General features: G+C 49.4%; 2 long non-coding RNA genes across 2 annotated transcripts; one reads left to right on the forward strand and one right to left on the reverse strand.

The window, feature by feature from the left end:
• Positions 1 to 61: 61 nt before the first annotated feature.
• On the forward strand, positions 62 to 1,085 carry LOC134911067 (uncharacterized). The gene is made up of 3 exons (XR_010176302.1): positions 62 to 264; positions 539 to 666; positions 941 to 1,085. It is a non-coding gene; the product is annotated as an uncharacterized LOC134911067 (long non-coding RNA).
• A 3,047-nt stretch (positions 1,086 to 4,132) lies between these two features.
• LOC134911068 (uncharacterized) lies at positions 4,133 to 14,922 on the reverse strand. The gene is made up of 3 exons (XR_010176303.1): positions 14,742 to 14,922; positions 4,338 to 4,516; positions 4,133 to 4,170 (listed from the first exon to the last, which is right to left on the reverse strand). It is a non-coding gene; the product is annotated as an uncharacterized LOC134911068 (long non-coding RNA).
• Positions 14,923 to 16,446: the final 1,524 nt, after the last annotated feature.

Genomic DNA, 16,446 nt, shown 5'->3' on the forward strand with positions numbered 1-16,446 from the left:
ATGCAAGTGCAGGAGGGTTGCATTTGGGCCGCTGCATCCCGCTTGTGTTGTGTGGACTGTTGTATGTACCTCTTTTTCCAGCCCCAGGGTGACACTATCACCCATATCTGGATGCTCAAACTGTTCTCTTCCACAGGTCCTGCGATGTATCTTCCCAAGTGGCGTGGATGTGAGGAGACACGACATTTCACCTGATGTTCCATGGGTGACCCTACTGGTGATGTGGACCTGACCCTCTGCCATGTAGCAGACAACCCCCCTCAGGTGAAATGTATTGACCAAAACTCCCTTGTCCAAAATCACCCCGGCATGTCCAAAGTGCAGCCATCCGGCATTTGCAAGACTGCACATCCAAACATTCCCTGAAACAGCAATGCTAGGGAATGTTTGGATGTGTAGTGATGCAAGTGCAGGAGGGTTGCATTTGGGCCACTGCAACCCGCTTGTGTTGTGTGGACTGTTGTATGTACCTCTTCTTTCCAGTCCCAGGGTGACACTATTACCCATATCTGGATGCTCAAACTGTTCTCTTCCACAGGTCCTGCGATGTATCTTCCCAAGAGGCGTGGATGTGAAGAGACACGACATTTCACCTGATGTTCCATGGGTGACCCTACTGGTGATGTGGACCTGACCCTCCGCCATATAGCAGACAACCCCCCTCAGGTGAGATGTATTGACTAAAACTCCCTTGTCCAAAATCACCCCGGCATGTCCAAAGTGCAGCCCTCCGGCATTTGCAAGACTGCACATCCAAACATTCCCTGAAACAGCAATGCTAGGGAATGTTTGGATGTGTAGTGATGCAAGTGCAGGAGGGTTGCATTTGGGCCGCTGCAACCCGCTTGTGTTGTGTGGACTGTTGTATGTACCTCTTCTTTCCAGTCCCAGGGTGACACTATAACCCATATCTGGAAGCTCATACTGTTCTCTTCCACAGGTCTTCCGGTGTATCCTTCCTAAGTGGTGTGGATGTGAAGAGACAGTTCCCTTGATGTTCCCTGGGCAATCTACTTACGTACAATTCAAATGCATTACAAATTTTAATAAAAACCACAGGAAACTTCTATTTTTAAAAGTTTATTGAAGAAAATTTTTTAATAAAGTTTGAAAGTTAATTAAAACCAAAAAGTAGTTTGTTCTTCTTTACATTCTTTTCTTGTGTATATAGATATCTGTGGGGAAAAGAAAAAAAAGTATATTAAAGTAAAGACACACTAAACTCATGTTCATTTCTTTTCAATAAACATTTGTGGAACAACACAGCCCAGCATGACCCATTGCTGGACTGTGTGGTTCTACAGAGGCATGCGGTTCAAAGTGAAAGAGTGGCGTCAGTGGTCAGCACTTTGACACGCTAACATTTGTGGAACAACACAGCCCAGCATGACCCATTGCTGGACTGTGTGGTTCTACAAAGGCATGCGGTTCAAAGTGAAAGAGTGGCGTCAGTGGTCAGCACTTTGACACGCTAACATTTGTGGAACAACACAGCCCAGCATGACCCATTGCTGGACTGTGTGGTTCTACAGAGGCATGCGGTTCAAAGTGAAAGAGTGGCGTCAGTGGTCAGCACTTTGACACGCTAACATTTGTGGAACAACACAGCCCAGCATGACCCATTGCTGGACTGTGTGGTTCTACAGAGGCATGCGGTTCAAAGTTTCTTGAATGAAACATGGTTCTACTCACCTTGGTACGCACAACACAAACTTATGCCATCCACTTCATTTTTCCCCACCAATCCTATGAAGAAGACAAAAACACAGAGTAGTGAATAGTAAATTCACACAATTAAAGCCTACTGTACACCATTACAAAAAGGATTTTTGGAATAAAAAAGTGGTATCAGAATAGCTCTTTGGCCCATCATACATGTAGCCACAAGGAGCTTTCATCCGTTACCACACGCGCCCGCATACATGCCCGCGCATGTATGCCTACACAAAGCTCCTTGGTAGTACCCGGTCACGGGTGGGGAAGCCCAACACAGAAAATAGTAAGAAAAAAACAAACTAATGGGAGGGGAAGAAAGGGATACATGAAAAACATTTGTAAATAAATAAAACAATACGACCGGGTTTATGGTGGAAGTCTGTCCGGATCCTCTTCTTCCCCCTGATAGGGCATGGATGTCCTGGGAGGCTGGGGAGTATGTTGACTGGTCCTCTGTGCCCATGCTGCTGAAGATTGTGTGGCCGGTGGTGGAGGCATCTGGGGGGTGGGGTACATCCCTGTATATCCCTGGTACATCTGTGACTGTCTGTACTGGGATGGGACTTGAGGAAGGGTACGAGGCGTCCTTGTGGCTTGCGACGGCGGATATGGTGGATCACCAGCGTGTTGATTAGCTGTTCCTGGGAGCTTATCATAGATCATCTGCAGTGTGGTTGCGATGACCTGTTGGCTGGATGAGGAGTGTCGATGACTCTCCGACATGTTTTTATTTGCTGCTGCCAGACATGCAGTGTTGTCCACGAGCCGGGTCATGGATTCGGCCAGAATGTTAAGTACGGTCATACTCTCCCTATGATCTTGCATTCTGACCTGTAGTATTGTGGCCGTGCTGTCGGAAAGAGTCTTCTGCAGTTCAAGCAGACTGTTTGCCATTTTCTCCATTGTCCTCTCAATGTTGTCCAGTCTGCTTCCCACGACATTTGTGTACGTATCCTGGCGTGTCCCAATCTCTGATGCCAGGGTGTGAACCCTCTGAACAGTTGAGGGATTCTGCCCTTCCTGGATGTCTGCCACAACTTGGATTTGGGCAGCTGAAAAGAAAATTAGACAATATTATACACATTCATCATACATTTTTTGGAAGGTTCACAATTCAATTTACTCACACAGGGATGTAGTAACTGGAGCCTCCTGCACTTCCACCTCGTCATCCTCTGACGACTCCTGTAGGAGATCCGGCCTGAAGTACGAACCAATCCCCGAAGCTAGTCCGCTGCTGGTTCGTGGCACCACTGTTTGCAAAATAATTTTTTTGGAAAAGTTAATAAACTTTACACAACTGCTGACCCCCCCCCCCTCCACCCTCCCACACACACACAAAATAAATACAAACCTTCTGAATCCTGTGATGCCGCTGCTCCAGGAGCTCCACTTGTCCTCGTTTCGGAAGACTTTTCAAGGGTCTGGCTGGATACGTCTGCACGGCTGTCCTCAAACCCAAGAAAAGTTTCGTCAGTTAACCCTGTAGACTCAAACAGATCGGGTGATGGGTCCACAAGGGTTGTGTCTTGAGGCTCTTCAGTCACAGTCCCAGAGCTCCTGGAGAGACGACGATCTGGTGATGGCCTGCGCGCAGGAGCTGTAGTTTGGCGCCCATCTTGTGGTGTGGTCGCCGACGGTGTCTGGCGCACAGGTGAGAGTCTGTGCGCTGACGTCGTCTGGTGCACAGGTGACAAACTGCGCGATGACGAACTGTGGCGCACAGGTGACGATCTGTGTGCTCGCGATGCTTGCGGCGCAGTTGATGGTCCGCGCGCTGCTGCCGATGCCTGCTGCACAGGTGACGGTCCGTGCGCTGGCGATGTCCTGTGCGCAGGTGATGTCCTCTGGGCAGGCCTGTCTGAAAAAAAAAAAAAACACATTTAGCACATACATTTTAAAGGGAAGTACAGCTCATGTGAATGTATTCTTACCATCAGACCTCCTTTTGGACGGCTGGTCTCCCGCCTTCTTCCGTCTTCTGGGCGGTTCTTCCTCCTGGGGAAAGCCAGCAGGACGGCTGGAGTCCACACCTCCGCGAACTCCTTCGACCATGGCAGGGTTCATGCGCCTTCTAATAACGTTCTCCCAGGGTAGCCACTTCAGATTGAGAGCTGGGCCACCTCCCGTAGCTGTCTCATGTCGGCGCTGAATCCCCATCTTCTTCTTGGTCTGTCTGCGGCAATCACTGTACCGCTTCAAGCAATTTCTGGTGCTCCGGCGGTTTCCAGAAATTGCAGTGACTTGATTGGCAATGGATTCCCAGATGATTCGCTTAGCCCTAGCTGATGTTGTCTGTGCCTTTGATCCATACAAATCGTCGTAGGACCTGTCGACGCAATCCACTAGGACACAGTTTTCCGCCTCAGTATATCTGGGTCCACGCACCTTTTTCTGTCCTGCATCTTCACCAGAGGCTTCCTCCTCCGATTGCTCCTCTGGCTGGCTTCTTGCCTTTAGGGATTAAAAAAAATAAAAATAAATAATAATAAGATCCGTATGTACCTGTGAGTGTCAGTATCCCTGGCATTGCGCACATATTCCAGTAGGTGTGCATGGCATTGCGCAAACTACAGTAAAGAAAGTTTGATGCTATTTGTGTCTGCAGGTGTGGTTAGTACCTTTCTATTAGGCTTTTTCTTGGACTTCTCATGGGCCCTTGACGACCGCGGCTGGTCACTACATGCCTGGTCGGTCGTATCCGCCTCCTGGGTTGGCTCCCACTCCTCGTTGCTATGAAGGGATAGATCCGAGGGGGTGGGGGAAGGGGCGGATCGGGTCTGCTTGTCCTTTGACATCTCTGTTATAAAATAAAATAAAAATAAAATAAACATACATACATACATACATACATACATGTATAAATGGCTGACCCACACAAAATGGCTGACCCACACAAAATGGCTGACCCACACAAAATGGCTGACCCACACAAAATGGCTGACCCACACTGTCGACCAAACTTGCTCCAAATCACCCCAAAATGGCCAGAAAGCATCCCAGCACACTCAGGAGGTAGACCACAGCAAAATTAGGCGGGAAAACACATGTTTGCCAAACTGCCGACAGCACAGGTCGACCAGGCTGTCGACTAAACTTGCTCCAAATCACCCCAAAATGGCCAGAAAGCATCCCAGCACACTCAGGAGGTACACCACAGCAAAATTAGGCGGGAAAACAATTGTTTGCCAAACTGCCGACAGCACAGGTCGACCAGGCTGTCGACTAAACTTGCTCCAAATCACCCCAAAATGGCCAGAAAGCATCCCAACACACTCAGGAGGTACACCACAGCAAAATTAGGCGGGAAAACACATGTTTGCCAAACAGTCTACAGCACAGGTCGACCAGGCTGTCGACTAAACTTGCTCCAAATCACCCCAAAATGGCCAGAAAGCATCCCAACACACTCAGGAGGTGCACCACAGCAAAATTAGGCGGGAAAACACATGTTTGCCAAACTGCCGACAGCACAGGTCGACCAGGCTGTCGACTAAACTTGCTCCAAATCACCCCAAAATGGCCAGAAAGCATCCCAGCACACTCAGGAGGTACACCACAGCAAAATTAGGCGGGAAAACACATGTTTGCCAAACTGCCGACAGCACAGGTCGACCAGGCTGTCGACTAAACTTGCTCCAAATCACCCCAAAATGGCCAGAAAGCATCCCAACACACTCAGGAGGTACACCACAGCAAAATTAGGAAGGAAAACACATGTTTGCCAAACTGCCGACAGCACAGGTCGACCAGGCTGTCGACTAAACTTGCTCCATATCACCCCAAAATGGCCAGAAAGCATCCCAACACACTCAGGAGGTACACCACAGCAAAATTAGGCGGGAAAACACATGTTTGCCAAACTGCCGACAGCACAGGTCGACCAGGCTGTCGACTAAACTTGCTCCAAATCACCCCAAAATGGCCAGAAAGCATCCCAACACACTCAGGAGGTACACCACAGCAAAATTAGGCGGGAAAACACATGTTTGCCAAACAGTCTACAGCACAGGTCGACCAGGCTGTCGACTAAACTTGCTCCAAATCACCCCAAAATGGCCAGAAAGCATCCCAACACACTCAGGAGGTACACCACAGCAAAATTAGGTGGGAAAACACATGTTTGCCAAACTGCCGACAGCACAGGTCGACCAGGCTGTCGACTAAACTTGCTCCAAATAACCCCAAAATGGCCAGAAAGCATCCCAATACACTCAGGAGGTACACCACAGCAAAATTAGGCGGGAAAACACATGTTTGCCAAACTGCCGACAGCACAGGTCGACCAGGCTGTCGACTAAACTTGCTCCAAATCACCCCAAAATGGCCAGAAAGCATCCCAACACACTCAGGAGGTACACCACAGCAAAATTAGGCGGGAAAACACATGTTTGCCAAACAGTCTACAGCACAGGTCGACCAGGCTGTCGACTAAACTTGCTCCATATCACCCCAAAATGGCCAGAAAGCATCCCAACACACTCAGGAGGTACACCACAGCAAAATTAGGCGGGAAAACACATGTTTGCCAAACTGCCGACAGCACAGGTCGACCAGGCTGTCGACTAAACTTGCTCCAAATCACCCCAAAATGGCCAGAAAGCATCCCAACACACTCAGGAGGTACACCACAGCAAAATTAGGCGGGAAAACACATGTTTGCCAAACTGCCGACAGCACAGGTCGACCAGGCTGTCGACTAAACTTGCTCCAAATCACCCCAAAATGGCCAGAAAGCATCCCAACACACTCAGGAGGTACACCACAGCAAAATTAGGCGGGAAAACACATGTTTGCCAAACTGCCGACAGCACAGGTCGACCAGGCTGTCGACTAAACTTGCTCCAAATCACCCCAAAATGGCCAGAAAGCATCCCAACACACTCAGGAGGTACACCACAGCAAAATTAGGCGGGAAAACACATGTTTGCCAAACAGTCTACAGCACAGGTCGACCAGGCTGTCGACTAAACTTGCTCCAAATCACCCCAAAATGGCCAGAAAGCATCCCAACACACTCAGGAGGTACACCACAGCAAAATTAGGCGGGAAAACACATGTTTGCCAAACAGTCTACAGCACAGGTCGACCAGGCTGTCGACTAAACTTGCTCCAAATCACCCCAAAATGGCCAGAAAGCATCCCAACACACTCAGGAGGTGCACCACAGCAAAATTAGGCGGGAAAACACATGTTTGCCAAACTGCCGACAGCACAGGTCGACCAGGCTGTCGACTAAACTTGCTCCAAATCACCCCAAAATGGCCAGAAAGCATCCCAACACACTCAGGAGGTACACCACAGCAAAATTAGGCGGGAAAACACATGTTTGCCAAACTGCCGACAGCACAGGTCGACCAGGCTGTCGACTAAACTTGCTCCAAATCACCCCAAAATGGCCAGAAAGCATCCCAACACACTCAGGAGGTACACCACAGCAAAATTAGGCGGGAAAACACATGTTTGCCAAACTGCCGACAGCACAGGTCGACCAGGCTGTCGACTAAACTTGCTCCAAATCACCCCAAAATGGCCAGAAAGCATCCCAACACACTCAGGAGGTACACCACAGCAAAATTAGGCGGGAAAACACATGTTTGCCAAACAGTCTACAGCACAGGTCGACCAGGCTGTCGACTAAACTTGCTCCAAATCACCCCAAAATGGCCAGAAAGCATCCCAACACACTCAGGAGGTGCACCACAGCAAAATTAGGCGGGAAAACACATGTTTGCCAAACTGCCGACAGCACAGGTCGACCAGGCTGTCGATTAAACTTGCTCCAAATCACCCCAAAATGGCCAGAAAGCATCCCAACACACTCAGGAGGTACACCACAGCAAAATTAGGCGGGAAAACACATGTTTGCCAAACAGTCTACAGCACAGGTCGACCAGGCTGTCGACTAAACTTGCTCCAAATCACCCCAAAATGGCCAGAAAGCATCCCAACACACTCAGGAGGTGCACCACAGCAAAATTAGGCGGGAAAACACATGTTTGCCAAACTGCCGACAGCACAGGTCGACCAGACTGTCGATTAAACTTGCTCCAAATCACCCCAAAATGGCCAGAAAGCATCCCAACACACTCAGGAGGTACACCACAGCAAAATTAGGCAGGAAAACACATGTTTGCCAAACAGTCTACAGCACAGGTCGACCAGGCTGTCGACTAAACTTGCTCCATATCACCCCAAAATGGCCAGAAAGCATCCCAACACACTCAGGAGGTACACCACAGCAAAATTAGGCGGGAAAACACATGTTTGCCAAACTGCCGACAGCACAGGTCGACCAGGCTGTCGACTAAACTTGCTCCAAATCACCCCAAAATGGCCAGAAAGCATCCCAATACACTCAGGAGGTACACCACAGCAAAATTAGGCGGGAAAACACATGTTTGCCAAACTGCCGACAGCACAGGTCGACCAGGCTGTCGACTAAACTTGCTCCAAATCACCCCAAAATGGCCAGAAAGCATCCCAACACACTCAGGAGGTACACCACAGCAAAATTAGGCGGGAAAACACATGTTTGCCAAACAGTCTACAGCACAGGTCGACCAGGCTGTCGACTAAACTTGCTCCATATCACCCCAAAATGGCCAGAAAGCATCCCAACACACTCAGGAGGTACACCACAGCAAAATTAGGCGGGAAAACACATGTTTGCCAAACTGCCGACAGCACAGGTCGACCAGGCTGTCGACTAAACTTGCTCCAAATCACCCCAAAATGGCCAGAAAGCATCCCAACACACTCAGGAGGTACACCACAGCAAAATTAGGCGGGAAAACACATGTTTGCCAAACTGCCGACAGCACAGGTCGACCAGGCTGTCGACTAAACTTGCTCCAAATCACCCCAAAATGGCCAGAAAGCATCCCAACACACTCAGGAGGTACACCACAGCAAAATTAGGCGGGAAAACACATGTTTGCCAAACAGTCTACAGCACAGGTCGACCAGGCTGTCGACTAAACTTGCTCCAAATCACCCCAAAATGGCCAGAAAGCATCCCAACACACTCAGGAGGTGCACCACAGCAAAATTAGGTGGGAAAACACATGTTTGCCAAACTGCCGACAGCACAGGTCGACCAGGCTGTCGATTAAACTTGCTCCAAATCACCCCAAAATGGCCAGAAAGCATCCCAACACACTCAGGAGGTACACCACAGCAAAATTAGGCGGGAAAACACATGTTTGCCAAACAGTCTACAGCACAGGTCGACCAGGCTGTCGACTAAACTTGCTCCAAATCACCCCAAAATGGCCAGAAAGCATCCCAACACACTCAGGAGGTGCACCACAGCAAAATTAGGCGGGAAAACACATGTTTGCCAAACTGCCGACAGCACAGGTCGACCAGGCTGTCGATTAAACTTGCTCCAAATCACCCCAAAATGGCCAGAAAGCATCCCAACACACTCAGGAGGTACACCACAGCAAAATTAGGCTGGAAAACACATGTTTGCCAAACAGTCTACAGCACAGGTCGACCAGGCTGTCGACTAAACTTGCTCCATATCACCCCAAAATGGCCAGAAAGCATCCCAACACACTCAGGAGGTACACCACAGCAAAATTAGGCGGGAAAACACATGTTTGCCAAACTGCCGACAGCACAGGTCGACCAGGCTGTCGACTAAACTTGCTCCAAATCACCCCAAAATGGCCAGAAAGCATCCCAACACACTCAGGAGGTACACCACAGCAAAATTAGGCGGGAAAACACATGTTTGCCAAACTGCCGACAGCACAGGTCGACCAGGCTGTCGACTAAACTTGCTCCAAATCACCCCAAAATGGCCAGAAAGCATCCCAACACACTCAGGAGGTACACCACAGCAAAATTAGGCGGGAAAACACATGTTTGCCAAACTGCCGACAGCACAGGTCGACCAGGCTGTCGAGTAAACTTGCTCCAAATCACCCCAAAATGGCCAGAAAGCATCCCAACACACTCAGGAGGTACACCACAGCAAAATTAGGCGGGAAAACACATGTTTGCCAAACAGTCTACAGCACAGGTCGACCAGGCTGTCGACTAAACTTGCTCCAAATCACCCCAAAATGGCCAGAAAGCATCCCAACACACTCAGGAGGTGCACCACAGCAAAATTAGGCGGGAAAACACATGTTTGCCAAACTGCCGACAGCACAGGTCGACCAGGCTGTCGATTAAACTTGCTCCAAATCACCCCAAAATGGCCAGAAAGCATCCCAACACACTCAGGAGGTACACCACAGCAAAATTAGGCAGGAAAACACATGTTTGCCAAACAGTCTACAGCACAGGTCGACCAGGCTGTCGACTAAACTTGCTCCATATCACCCCAAAATGGCCAGAAAGCATCCCAACACACTCAGGAGGTACACCACAGCAAAATTAGGCGGGAAAACACATGTTTGCCAAACTGCCGACAGCACAGGTCGACCAGGCTGTCGACTAAACTTGCTCCAAATCACCCCAAAATGGCCAGAAAGCATCCCAACACACTCAGGAGGTACACCACAGCAAAATTAGGCGGGAAAACACATGTTTGCCAAACTGCCGACAGCACAGGTCGACCAGGCTGTCGACTAAACTTGCTCCAAATCACCCCAAAATGGCCAGAAAGCATCCCAACACACTCAGGAGGTACACCACAGCAAAATTAGGCGGGAAAACACATGTTTGCCAAACAGTCTACAGCACAGGTCGACCAGGCTGTCGACTAAACTTGCTCCAAATCACCCCAAAATGGCCAGAAAGCATCCCAACACACTCAGGAGGTGCACCACAGCAAAATTAGGCGGGAAAACACATGTTTGCCAAACTGCCGACAGCACAGGTCGACCAGGCTGTCGATTAAACTTGCTCCAAATCACCCCAAAATGGCCAGAAAGCATCCCAACACACTCAGGAGGTACACCACAGCAAAATTAGGCGGGAAAACACATGTTTGCCAAACAGTCTACAGCACAGGTCGACCAGGCTGTCGACTAAACTTGCTCCAAATCACCCCAAAATGGCCAGAAAGCATCCCAACACACTCAGGAGGTGCACCACAGCAAAATTAGGCGGGAAAACACATGTTTGCCAAACTGCCGACAGCACAGGTCGACCAGGCTGTCGATTAAACTTGCTCCAAATCACCCCAAAATGGCCAGAAAGCATCCCAACACACTCAGGAGGTACACCACAGCAAAATTAGGCAGGAAAACACGTTTGCCAAACAGTCTACAGCACAGGTCGACCAGGCTGTCGACTAAACTTGCTCCATATCACCCCAAAATGGCCAGAAAGCATCCCAACACACTCAGGAGGTACACCACAGCAAAATTAGGCGGGAAAACACATGTTTGCCAAACTGCCGACAGCACAGGTCGACCAGGCTGTCGACTAAACTTGCTCCAAATCACCCCAAAATGGCCAGAAAGCATCCCAACACACTCAGGAGGTACACCACAGCAAAATTAGGCGGGAAAACACATGTTTGCCAAACTGCCGACAGCACAGGTCGACCAGGCTGTCGACTAAACTTGCTCCAAATCACCCCAAAATGGCCAGAAAGCATCCCAACACACTCAGGAGGTACACCACAGCAAAATTAGGCGGGAAAACACATGTTTGCCAAACTGCCGACAGCACAGGTCGACCAGGCTGTCGAGTAAACTTGCTCCAAATCACCCCAAAATGGCCAGAAAGCATCCCAACACACTCAGGAGGTACACCACAGCAAAATTAGGCGGGAAAACACATGTTTGCCAAACAGTCTACAGCACAGGTCGACCAGGCTGTCGACTAAACTTGCTCCAAATCACCCCAAAATGGCCAGAAAGCATCCCAACACACTCAGGAGGTGCACCACAGCAAAATTAGGCGGGAAAACACATGTTTGCCAAACTGCCGACAGCACAGGTCGACCAGGCTGTCGACTAAACTTGCTCCAAATCACCCCAAAATGGCCAGAAAGCATCCCAACACACTCAGGAGGTACACCACAGCAAAATTAGGCGGGAAAACACATGTTTGCCAAACTGCCGACAGCACAGGTCGACCAGGCTGTTGACTAAACTTGCTCCAAATCACCCCAAAATGGCCAGAAAGCATCCCAACACACTCAGGAGGTACACCACAGCAAAATTAGGCGGGAAAACACATGTTTGCCAAACTGCCGACAGCACAGGTCGACCAGGCTGTCGACTAAACTTGCTCCAAATCACCCCAAAATGGCCAGAAAGCATCCCAACACACTCAGGAGGTACACCACAGCAAAATTAGGCGGGAAAACACATGTTTGCCAAACAGTCTACAGCACAGGTCGACCAGGCTGTCGACTAAACTTGCTCCAAATCACCCCAAAATGGCCAGAAAGCATCCCAACACACTCAGGAGGTGCACCACAGCAAAATTAGGCGGGAAAACACATGTTTGCCAAACTGCCGACAGCACAGGTCGACCAGGCTGTCGATTAAACTTGCTCCAAATCACCCCAAAATGGCCAGAAAGCATCCCAACACACTCAGGAGGTACACCACAGCAAAATTAGGCGGGAAAACACATGTTTGCCAAACAGTCTACAGCACAGGTCGACCAGGCTGTCGACTAAACTTGCTCCAAATCACCCCAATATGGCCAGAAAGCATCCCAACACACTCAGGAGGTGCACCACAGCAAAATTAGGCGGGAAAACACATGTTTGCCAAACTGCCGACAGCACAGGTCGACGAGGCTGTCGATTAAACTTGCTCCAAATCACCCCAAAATGACCAGAAAGCATCCCAACACACTCAGGAGGTACACCACAGCAAAATTAGGCGGGAAAACACATGTTTGCCAAACAGTCTACAGCACAGGTCGACCAGGCTGTCGACTAAACTTGCTCCAAATCACCCCAAAATGGCCAGAAAGCATCCCAACACACTCAGGAGGTGCACCACAGCAAAATTAGGCGGGAAAACACATGTTTGCCAAACTGCCGACAGCACAGGTCGACCAGGCTGTCGATTAAACTTGCTCCAAATCACCCCAAAATGGCCAGAAAGCATCCCAACACACTCAGGAGGTACACCACAGCAAAATTAGGCAGGAAAACACATGTTTGCCAAACAGTCTACAGCACAGGTCGACCAGGCTGTCGACTAAACTTGCTCCATATCACCCCAAAATGGCCAGAAAGCATCCCAACACACTCAGGAGGTACACCACAGCAAAATTAGGCGGGAAAACACATGTTTGCCAAACTGCCGACAGCACAGGTCGACCAGGCTGTCGACTAAACTTGCTCCAAATCACCCCAAAATGGCCAGAAAGCATCCCAACACACTCAGGAGGTACACCACAGCAAAATTAGGCGGGAAAACACATGTTTGCCAAACTGCCGACAGCACAGGTCGACCAGGCTGTCGACTAAACTTGCTCCAAATCACCCCAAAATGGCCAGAAAGCATCCCAACACACTCAGGAGGTACACCACAGCAAAATTAGGCGGGAAAACACATGTTTGCCAAACTGCCGACAGCACAGGTCGACCAGGCTGTCGAGTAAACTTGCTCCAAATCACCCCAAAATGGCCAGAAAGCATCCCAACACACTCAGGAGGTACACCACAGCAAAATTAGGCGGGAAAACACATGTTTGCCAAACAGTCTACAGCACAGGTCGACCAGGCTGTCGACTAAACTTGCTCCAAATCACCCCAAAATGGCCAGAAAGCATCCCAACACACTCAGGAGGTGCACCACAGCAAAATTAGGCGGGAAAACACATGTTTGCCAAACTGCCGACAGCACAGGTCGACCAGGCTGTCGACTAAACTTGCTCCAAATCACCCCAAAATGGCCAGAAAGCATCCCAACACACTCAGGAGGTACACCACAGCAAAATTAGGCGGGAAAACACATGTTTGCCAAACTGCCGACAGCACAGGTCGACCAGGCTGTTGACTAAACTTGCTCCAAATCACCCCAAAATGGCCAGAAAGCATCCCAACACACTCAGGAGGTACACCACAGCAAAATTAGGCGGGAAAACACATGTTTGCCAAACTGCCGACAGCACAGGTCGACCAGGCTGTCGACTAAACTTGCTCCAAATCACCCCAAAATGGCCAGAAAGCATCCCAACACACTCAGGAGGTACACCACAGCAAAATTAGGCGGGAAAACACATGTTTGCCAAACAGTCTACAGCACAGGTCGACCAGGCTGTCGACTAAACTTGCTCCAAATCACCCCAAAATGGCCAGAAAGCATCCCAACACACTCAGGAGGTGCACCACAGCAAAATTAGGCGGGAAAACACATGTTTGCCAAACTGCCGACAGCACAGGTCGACCAGGCTGTCGATTAAACTTGCTCCAAATCACCCCAAAATGGCCAGAAAGCATCCCAACACACTCAGGAGGTACACCACAGCAAAATTAGGCGGGAAAACACATGTTTGCCAAACAGTCTACAGCACAGGTCGACCAGGCTGTCGACTAAACTTGCTCCAAATCACCCCAAAATGGCCAGAAAGCATCCCAACACACTCAGGAGGTGCACCACAGCAAAATTAGGCGGGAAAACACATGTTTGCCAAACTGCCGACAGCACAGGTCGACGAGGCTGTCGATTAAACTTGCTCCAAATCACCCCAAAATGGCCAGAAAGCATCCCAACACACTCAGGAGGTACACCACAGCAAAATTAGGCGGGAAAACACATGTTTGCCAAACAGTCTACAGCACAGGTCGACCAGGCTGTCGACTAAACTTGCTCCAAATCACCCCAAAATGGCCAGAAAGCATCCCAACACACTCAGGAGGTACACCAATGCTAATAGAAGACCCAAAAAAGTCAATTAAAGAATAAAAAAAAAACGTGAAAAACTACCCCAAAACACAAGTCTCCCTCAAAAAATGCAGCAACACAAGCAAGGGGCTATACACATACCTGCACACATGCACACATACACAAACACCCCATGTACACCTCATGGCAACCCCCACTACACAAACACATACATGCAACACCAGACACACATGTGGTACTTACCTACAAATGTAGTAAAAGCTCCTAAAATGGCTCTCCTCCGGGTAACAGGAATCCTCCTGACTGTCCTGGAATAAAGCCTGCTGGGGTGTCCAAACGATATCCACAGCAAACAACCAAATTGCTAGCTCTGCACCTCCTCACACCTCTCTGCAGGTTCACAAAATGGCTGCAGAGCACGCAGCAAACAAGCCCTAATAAAGGGCTGCTTTCGGCGGGAAGGTGAATTCAGTACGCCCACTACTCGCCGATTGGCCGTAATCCGCCTGGGGGTGGGTCGAATCAGTTATACATTGAATATGGTGAATCCAGGGTCCCGGCGACAGGGCTGCGGCTGGCGATAGCGGGCAAATTATACAGGGGCGGATTAAATGACGCGATTCGCCCGCTATTGCATATACCCCTATGTCTTTGTAGCTTTTCTGTGCGAATGCGTATGCTACGGTATATATACTCATACCACACGCCAATACGCAAGGCTCGTGAACCAATGTACATAGCGTGCGTGTATGCATATGCACGGCAATTACGCGCAAGCACATAGGCCACTCTGTGTGGTGTTTGCATGTGGTGTGTGTGTGTGTGTGTAATATTTTCGACTTCGGAAGTAGGTGTGGCCAGGGATACGTGGGTGTGGTTAGTGCTGTATAGGTGTGGCCAGTGCTGTGTAGGTGTGGCCAGGGATATGTGGGTGTGGTTAGCGCTGTGTAGGTGTGGCCAGTGTTGTGTAGGTGTGGCCATGGACATGAACAATCCCTACACTATCAGCCCCAGTGTGTACTTGAGTACTTAAAAGTAGAAAAATTTAATCATTTTGTGAGGAAAAAACAAAGCACATATTTATGGCGGGCCGCGGGACCAGTTGGGTGGCTGGTCATCATCACACATCATCATGATGGGCCTATTTTATGTGGAGGCCTGGAGCTGTATTTTCATCCGCTCTATTATAAATCTGACCTGTTAGTAAATGTCAGCAGAAAATCACTATGTAGACATTTAGGGCCTAATTCAGACCGGATCGCTGTGCTGCAACTTTGCAGCGGTCTGCGATCACATAGCCACCGCCCATAGAGGGTGATAACCTGCCCCCTGCAAGTGTGCGAATTCATTGTGTACGCCGTGTGAAAACTTCACCAGACAGCGGACAGCTGCAAATCCATTCATATCACTCTCACCATCCAATTACTCCTCCAGTGTGATACATACAGGCTGATAGGGGCTGGAGCCGACGTCACACACCCTCCCTGAAAACGCTTGGACACGCCTGTGTTTTCCCTGACACTCCCAGAAAACAGCAAGCTACCACCCCCAAACGTCCACTTCCTGTCAGTCACCTTGCGTACGCCGTGTCATTAAAGTTTTCACACCATTTTGACGCTGTTTGGCGACCAGCCTGCGCATTGCGGTGCATTCACATACACAGTCATTCTATAATTGGCCGCACAGCAGCGATTAGGTCTGAATTAGACACATAATGTGGACATGTTGGACATTTATACATTATACATGTCGACGGTGCAAATGTTGGCGATACTCTTTACATGTAAGTGCGGCCTGACACTCACCTTAGAGCTGATATGGTCGGAGGAGGTTAGAAACAATGTCATATTTCACACATGTCGACAACAGTCACAAAGTTGTCAACACTCTTAACGTCGATGTTTAAAACCATTAGACATTACAGTGGTGTCGACAGTCAGAATGCCGA

The sequence above is a fragment of the Pseudophryne corroboree genome, chromosome 4, assembly GCF_028390025.1.
Source record: "Pseudophryne corroboree isolate aPseCor3 chromosome 4, aPseCor3.hap2, whole genome shotgun sequence".
Taxonomy (NCBI): Eukaryota; Metazoa; Chordata; class Amphibia; order Anura; family Myobatrachidae; genus Pseudophryne; species Pseudophryne corroboree.